Here is an 8,879-nt window from a genome sequence, read left to right as displayed (position 1 = left end):
TGAGGGCCCTTTCACACAGCCATATAATCTAGAATATCAAGACAGGAAATCCCATAATACAGTAGAGTCTCGCTTATCCAAGCCTCTGAATAATCCAAGCCATTTTTGTAGTCAACATTTTCAATATATCGTGATATTTTGGTGCTAAATTCGTAAATACAGTAATTACAACATAACATTACTGCGTATTGAACTACTTTTTCTGTCAAATTTGTTGTATAACATGAAGTTTTGGTGCTTAATTTGTAAAATCATAACCTAATTTGATGTTTAATAGGTTTTTCCTTAATCCGTCCTTATAATCCAAGATATTCGCTTATCCAAGCTTCTGCCGGCCCGTTTAGCTTGGATAAGTGAGACTCTACTGTATCTGCTTTGAACTGGGTTATATGAGTCCACATTGCCATATATTCCAGTTCAAAGCAGATAATGTGGGATTTTATTCAGCTGTGTGGAAGGGCTCTGAAATAGGCTGTGGACCAGGGAAGAAAGAGGGAGGAGAGAGAAACTGGGACATTTGAAAAGCAGGTGAAAATGGCAAAACAAGATTAACCGGGACCATCCCTGTCAAACCAGGACAGTTGGAGAGTTAGGAGGGTATGTAAGTGGTTGTGAAGTTGTCAGCTAGAAATGTGTTTGTGTTGAGCAGAAGTGGCAATCATGAAACAATGTGAAGGTTATTGGGTCGAATCTCATAACATAAAAATATGAAACAATTACTCCACCTTGTTAGAAATCTATCTAAAGGTAAAGGTAAAGGTTTCCCCTGATGTTAAGTCCAGTCGTGAATGACTCTGGGGGGTTGGTGCTCATCTCCATTTCCAAGCTGAAGAGCCGGCGTTGTCCATAGACATCTCCAGGTCATGTGGCCGGCATGACTACCATTACCTTCCTGCCGGAGTGGTACCTATTGATCAACTCACATTTGCATGTTTTCAAACTGCTAGGTTGGCAGGAGCTGGGGCTAACAGCGGGTGCTCATTCCGCTCCGGGGATTTGAACCTGGGACCTTTTGGTCCGCAAGTTCAGCAGCTCATCGTTTTAACACACTGTGCCACCAGGGGCCCCTAAAAATCTATCTATACACATAATAAAAGTGAAAACTGTGTATGTGTGTACGTGGAGGAAGCGTCCACTTATACAGACAACTTCCTGCCTCTACAAACAGCTATAGTTCCCACTAAGCAGGAGACACCAATGGCCCTCCCTTCACTGACGTGCAGGTTATAGTGAGCAGCATCAATATATAGCCCAAACCCTGCTAAAGTCCTCCACAAATTCCATCCTGCCCCCCACCCAAGTGAAGCTGTTCATGTGGGGACAATTTCATCCTATATGTTCTGTTTTCCCTCCAGAATGGACATACCAGGGTTCCTTAATTTGCATGACCTCTATGGGGATTTCTCCCAATGCTTTTCTATGGAGAACTTTCTCAATGCTTTCCTATTGAGAACTTTATCAATGCTTTCCTATGGGGCTTTCTCTCAAGGCTTTCCTATGGAGACCTTTCTCAATGCTTTCCTATGGAGTTAATTACCAATGCTTACCTGTGGGTATTTCTCTCAATGCTTTCTTCCCAATGCTTTCCTTTGGGGATTCTCCCATGCATTACTATGGAGATCTTTCTCAATGCTTTCATATGAAGTTTCTTCCCAATGCTTTCCTATGGGGATTTCTCTCATGCTTTCCTATGGAGATCTTTCCCAATGCTTTCCTATGGAGTTTCTTCTCAATGCTTTCCTATGGAGATTTATCTCAATACATTCCTATGGAGATCTTTCTCAATGCTTTCCTATGGAGTTTCTTACCAATGCTTTCATATGGAGATCTCTCTCAATACATTCCTATGGAGATTTTTCTCAATGTTTTCCTATGGAGTTTCTTCCCAATGCTTTCCTATGGAGATTTCTCCCAATGCTTTCCTATAGAGATCTTTCTCAATGCTTTGCTATGGAGTTTCTTCCCAATGCTTTTCTATGGGGATTTCTCCCAATGCTTTCCTATGGAGATCTTTCTCAATGATTTCCTATGCAGTTTCTTCCCAATGCTTTCCTATGGGGATCTTCCCAATGCTTTCCTATGGAAATCTTGCTCAAGGCTTTCCTATGGAGTTTCTTCCCAATGCTTTTCTATGGGGATTTCTCCCAATGCTTTCCTATGGAGATATTTCTCAATGCTATCATATGCAGTTTCTTCCCAATGCTTTCCTATGGGGATTTCTCATGCTTTCCCATGGAGATCTTTATCTATGCTTTCCTATTGAGTTTCTTCCCAGTGTTTTCCTGTGGAGTTTCTTCCCAATGCTTTCCTATGGGGCTTTCTCCCAATGTCTTCCTATGGAGATCTTTCTCAATGATTTCCTATGCAGTTTCTTCCCAATGCTTTCCTATGGAAATCTTTCTCAAGGCTTTCCTATGGAGTTTCTTCCCAATGCTTTTCTATGGGGATTTCTCTCAATACATTCCTATGGAGATTTTTCTCAATGCTTTCCTATTGAGTTTCTTCCCAGAGTTTTTCCTATGGAGTTTCTTCCCATTGCTTTCCTATGGGGATTTCTCCCAATGCTTTCCTATGGAGATCTTTCTCAATGATTTCCTATGGAGTTTCTTCCCAATGCTTTCCTATGGGGATTTCTCCCAAGGCTTTGCTATGGCGATCTTTCTTAATGCTTTCCTATGGAGTTTCTTCCCAATGCATTCCTATGGGGATTTCTACCAATGCTTTCCTATGAAGATCCAAAAAATGAAGGATATACTGAGTGGCATTCCATGGATGCCAATACTTAAAGACAAGGGAGATAAGGATGGATCGGAGTTTTTCAAAATTGCATATTTTCTCAATTTTCTCAAATTTTCTTAATTTTCTCAAGGTGCAAATTATTATTATATTATTATTATTATTATTATTATTATTATTATTATTATTATTATTACAACATTTCTATTCTGCTCTTCTCACCCCCTAGGGGCAACTCAGGGCAGCTTACAAATATAAAACAAGTATATAAAACAATTACAATCACAATCACAATGATAAGAATTAAAATTAATTAGATTAAAACATTCATATAAATATACATTCAGAGGCGTGTTCCGAGTCACAATCCAAGCCTGTCACTTTGTCATAAATTTATGCAAAGTAGCCAGAATGGATGTCCAAAGAACTTCTAACTGGGCTAAGACTCAAAAGAGACATGCACAAGAAGTGAAAAAGGGGAAAAATCACCAAAGAAGAATTCAAACAAATAGCCAACTCCTGTAGGGAAAAGGTTCGCAAGGCTAAAGCGCAAAACAAGCTCAGGCTTGCCAGAGACACTAAAAACAATAAAAAGGTTTCTTTGCTTATATTGGTAGAAAAAGGAAGAACAAGGAGGCGATAGGGCCTCTGCGATGAGAAGATGGGGTAATGCTGACAGGGATAGGGAGAAGGCAGAACTATTTAATGCCGTCTTTATCTCAGTCTTCTAACAAAAAGAAAGCCGTCTTCAACCTCAGCAACATGGAATGGACGAAGGATTAGGGGATGCCTGGCTCGACAGCAGTATGTGTGAAAAGGATCTTGGAATCCTCTTGGACAACAAGTTAAACATGAGCCAACCATGTGATACGGCTGCTAAAAAAGCCAATGGGATTTTCATCAATAGAAGTATAGTGTCTAGATCCAGGGAAGTCATGCTGCCGGGTCCCCAGGCTAGCCAAGTTAATAAAATTAAAGCATCGGTTAAGAAGATGTAAACATGAACACTAAGGAACTTGAACCAAAGGAACTGAAACTCCTGCAAAACAGAGAGGATGCAAGTCTTGTGAAATAGGAAGAAATGAAGATGAATCAGTTTCAGCTTAACTCTATCCCACCACCCACACATGCACACAATTAATTTTTATAATGGAAACAAAAAACTAAACTGTTAATTTCAGAATCTGTGGCAACAGCTATTCCTTTACCCAAAAGTATGAAACATTTTGTGGATCTCTTGTCTCTTAATTATAAGATGTCACCAAAAGCAGCTTGACAGCAGTGAAAAGGGAATTTTTAAAAAAGATAATGACTAGATTATGAAAGTCAAGGTCTTTTTTAAGAGGAAAGGAAGTGGGAAGTTATGATTGTTCAAGTTCGGTCCTACTAGACCAGTGGATCTCAATCTGTGTTTTGGCCTACAACTCCCAGATATCCCAGCCAGTTTACCAGCTGTTAGGATTTTTGGGAGTTGAAGTCCAAAAACATCTGGGGACCCACAGGTTGAGAACCACTGTACTATACACTGTGAAGGTTTCAGATTGCAACCAAATCTAGGATTATCCCAGGCCTTGAGACCTAGGGATGGCCCCTGATAATGCCATTAAGCAATATGCATTGACTGCCAGTCACTGTTTCTCAGTTTGTCATTCAACAGGAATCTTAGTTGAAGAGTCTCAGATCAAAGTGAAATGATGCAATTATTTCTCCTCACCTAATTAGGGAGATCGGATGAATATATTTAATCTAGCCTGCTTACCTTTAGCAAGAAGGTGAATGTGAAACAGAACGGAAGGTGAGATGTGATGCCACAATAACTAGGAGGGAAGGAGGAAATTAGTTAAGTACAGTAGAGTCTCACTTATCCAACACTCGCTTATGCAACATTCTGGATTATCCAACACATTTTTGTAGTAGATGTTTTCAATAAATCGTGATATTTTGGTGCTAAATTCGTAAATATAGTAATTACTACATAGCATTATTTCGTATTGAACTACTTTTTCTGTCAAATTTGTTGTATAACATGATGTTTTGGTGCTTAATTTGTAAAATCATAACCTAATTTGATGTTTAATAGGCTTTTCCTTAATCCCTCCTTATTATCCAACATATGTGCTTATCCAACATTCTGCCGGCCCATTTATGTTGGATAAGTGAGATTCTACTGTACATAGAACTCCCCGAAGAATCTTTGCAATTTGCAGCGACACATACATTAGGCCTAGACGATTGCAGTCCAAGGTGCTCTCCTAGCTGTTGCAGATTTGCTTGGAAATGGCTCATGAAAACTGGAGACTCGGGAAGATACTCTCAGATATAACCATCCCAACTATGACTTAGGAGCCATGAGATAATTAAAGGAAGAAACTACAGTTAATTCCCTTTTTTGGAATATATAAAATCCAACTCTTTTTCCAGTGCAATGCCCTTTTAATGTATAGCTCACATTTAAAGGATTTTCTTTAAAGGATTTTCTCCGGTGGCTCAGTGTGTTAAAGCGCTGAGCTGCTGAACTTGCTGATCGAAAGGTCCCAGGTTCAAATCCGGGGAGTGGAGTAAGTGCCCGCTGTTAGCTCCAGCTTCTGCCAACCTAGCAGTTCAAAAACATGCAAATGTGAGTAGAACAGTAGATACTGCTCCGATGGGAAGGTAATGGCGTTCCATGCAGTCATGCCGGCCACATGACCTTGGAAGTGTCTACGGACAACACCGGCTCTTCGGCTTAGAAATGGAGATGAGCACCAACCCCCAGAGTCAGACATGACTGGACTTAACGTCAGGGGAAACCTTTACCTTTACCTTACTATGTGGTTGTACAGACCTAAGCCTCTTCTACACTGTCCTGATATCCCAGGAATTGATCCCAGATTATCTGATCATCCCAGATCATATGACAGTGGATACTCATATAATTTAGTTCAAAGAAGATAACTTGTGATCAGATCCTGGGATATAAAGACAGTGTAGAGAGGGTCCTATAGCTGTTGTTTAGTCCTTTTGAAAGCAAGATTGTACCTTTTATGTAATTCCACTTCCACTGTTGGGATTCCTGCTTCATGTTGCCATCTAGTGTTGAACAAAAGCTGTGCATCTTAGCTGCTCATCTGGAGCAGTTTGGCTTCACTTTTTGCTTTTTTGATGGGGTGTGTGTGTACAAGTGTGTGTGTGTGTGTGTGTAGACAGACCTATAGCAATAGAAATAATTTCAAAAGTATCTCAGAGAGTGGCAAAATCTAGCAGGAATCCAACAGTGAATTATGTTGTTATGTTGAGTTCCTGTGAACAGTGCAAAAATACAGCATAAAAATATACTGCACAAGTTATTCTTCACTCATTTTGTGAAATTTTACACTTTCCCAGCTCAAGCAATTGAAATTCCCCCTTGATCATTACTAATTAAGTTATTCATTAGTACAATTTTGCTTCTGAATTAAGAATTGTTAAGTTTATGGTTAGATTGCTTTGCTTTAGTTTCGAGCAGAGGAGAGCAGGATTTGACTGCACTGCTGGAAACACATTGAGAATATTTATAACTTTGGGCCCATCTACACAGCACCTAAAATACAGAATTTCCCAAGTTAAGGGGGTTAGCTACATGACACTAGCGGTAAATCCATACTGAGTGATTTGTTGCAATGGACAAAAAAACAAAAAAAAAAACAAAAACCAGGAGATAAAAAGGTACTCTTTTCTTGCGATTCCAGACAGAAAATAGGCATATTTGCATCACTGCACTCACAAAAAACGCGTGATTTCCTTCCCTCTTCCTGTGGAGACTGCGTCAGTGCACGTCCAGTTTTTTAAAGCCCAAAACATCTGCTCAGTTGATCAGGCTGCGAAACTGACACACAGCTGATTTAAAGGAAGCACAAATTGAGAGCAATTAGAACTCTTTGAAACTCTTTATTTTAAACTTTATAATTTTAAGCAGAGTTTGAATAAACAATTGGTGGAAGTTGTTTAAAAATTCCCTCCGTTATATGCTGAACCTTATATGTGCATGTGCAGATCCGCTTGTATTTATATTAAGATATCTGCATGTGCATATATACGATCCAGCACATAACAGTGATTTTGTTTTTTAAAAAAGCTTCCAATGGATGTCAGCTGTTTGACCTCCATCTTGTTCCGATACAGAGGAAGCCTGTGAGGATGATGGGGGAAGAAATTCTGGGACCTACAGGTCTGTGTGGGGACATGTACTCAGGTTCCAGGTTTTTTTATTCTCCATTTAAAAACCGTATTTTTGTGCTGTCTGGAAGCATCCTTCAAGAGTCTTGAGAAGTAGCAGTTTCTCAACTGTATTCTCTAAGGGTGCTTCCAGACTACACTTAAACTCACTTCGGAGCAGACTTAAGAAACCTGCTCTGAAGTGGGTTTAAGTCCCCCACCCCCCAAAAAACAGAATGTACCAATGATGTGCTAGGAAGCAGGGGGCATGTCATTGGTACACTCCAGGAGGCCTCCAGAGAGGATTCATGGTGGCCTGGTAAGTTTTTCTTTATGCTTAAGGCATTGGGGGGGAGGGGGTGCCCTCCTTGGTTTTGCGAGCTTTGGTGGGCTGTGCGGATGGACCCCTGGGTAGCCCCAGGACTACCCAGGAGTGAGTCCCCACAGGGCCCACACCGCATTACAACCGGGCCTTTCTGGATCTAATTGAGACCTGCTTTGTCTTGAATTACTTCGCTTTTCCCTGAGGTGTTGTTTGGACACCTCAGGTAAAAATCCGATAGGGTCCAGGATATGGACCCTGTCTGGAAGGGCCCTAACTTTCAAGGAAACTTTAATGCAAGGATATGCATATCTGTGCCACTACTGAACTACAATTCCAAGCATTTCTCACTGTAGGCTATGCCAGTTAGGACTGCTGGGAAAGTGAAAAACATTTTATTTGGACAGGCTTTTGAATCTTGAATTTTCAGTTATGATGCTAGAGTGTGTGAGTTTGTATGTGTACAAGAAGTGTGATTTAAAAATGTTTTTACATATATTTAATGTTTTTATCTTTCATTGGAAATTTCTTTACATAGACTTAAGGTGTTTTAACTATTTTCACATTGTTAATTCCTGTTTAACTTTTGTAAAATAATTGTTTTAAAAGTATTTTTTGAATTTTTGTAAGCCACCTTGAACTTATTCTGGGATAAAAGGTGAGATATATGCATTCAACAAATATATAGATTACAGTTCAACAACATCTTGAAGTCTGCACAATCCCCACACCATTTCACTGCATTATCACATAAATGCTGTAAGGTGAGCATAAAAGATCCCTGCAATTGCAGTGAGCTCAAAATGCATTAAACAAAATATGTATATCTTGTTATTTGGCCAGCTAGGATCACACCTTATTTGGGGAAAATCTGGGGCCACCAGGTGACCAGAGGAGGTCCAAGGTAATTTTCAAGTGTAGGCGAACAGAAATTTTGGCATTCCCCCCACCAAAAAAAACAAATAACTGAAAAATAAAAGCGTTGCATAAGTGAAAATGTTGGATAATAAGGAGGGATTAAGGAAAAGCCTATTAAACATCAAATTACATTAAGATTTTACAAATTAAGCACCAAAACATCATGTTTTACAACAAATCAACAGAAAAAGCAGTTCAATACATGGTAATGTTATGAAGGAATTACTATATTTGTGAATTTAGCACCAAACAACAGAGATATAGGGCAGTGTGGACTTAGATAACCCAGATAGCCCCCAGTATTAAAAAAAACTCTAAAATCAGGACAATAAATAAAGAACAACTCTCTGAAAACAGGAGAAATCCAGACAGTAAACAATCAGGGACAGCTAACTCCTCTCAAAAAAAGATTCTCCCAGGCAAGAAGAAGCCAGGCCTTGAAGCCACGGGACATTAAATGCTAAAATTCTCCCACCCTGGACCTTTTACAGATATATAAACTCTACAGACGGACGAAGGATTGGGGGAAATCCAACCCCAAATAGGGAAACAAGTTGTCCAGGAACACTTGGCCTCTCTAAACGAATTCAAGTCCCCAGGGCCAGATCAGCTACACCCAAGAGTACTGAAGGAACTAGCGGAAGTTATTTCAAAACCACTGGCAATTATCTTCGAGAGTTCTTGGAGAACGGGAGAAGTCCCAGCAGATTGGAGGAGGGCGAATGTGGTC

This window comes from Anolis carolinensis, chromosome 1 (assembly GCF_035594765.1).
Source record: "Anolis carolinensis isolate JA03-04 chromosome 1, rAnoCar3.1.pri, whole genome shotgun sequence".
Taxonomy (NCBI): domain Eukaryota; kingdom Metazoa; phylum Chordata; class Lepidosauria; order Squamata; family Dactyloidae; genus Anolis; species Anolis carolinensis.
Note: the sequence above shows the minus strand (reverse complement) of the source record.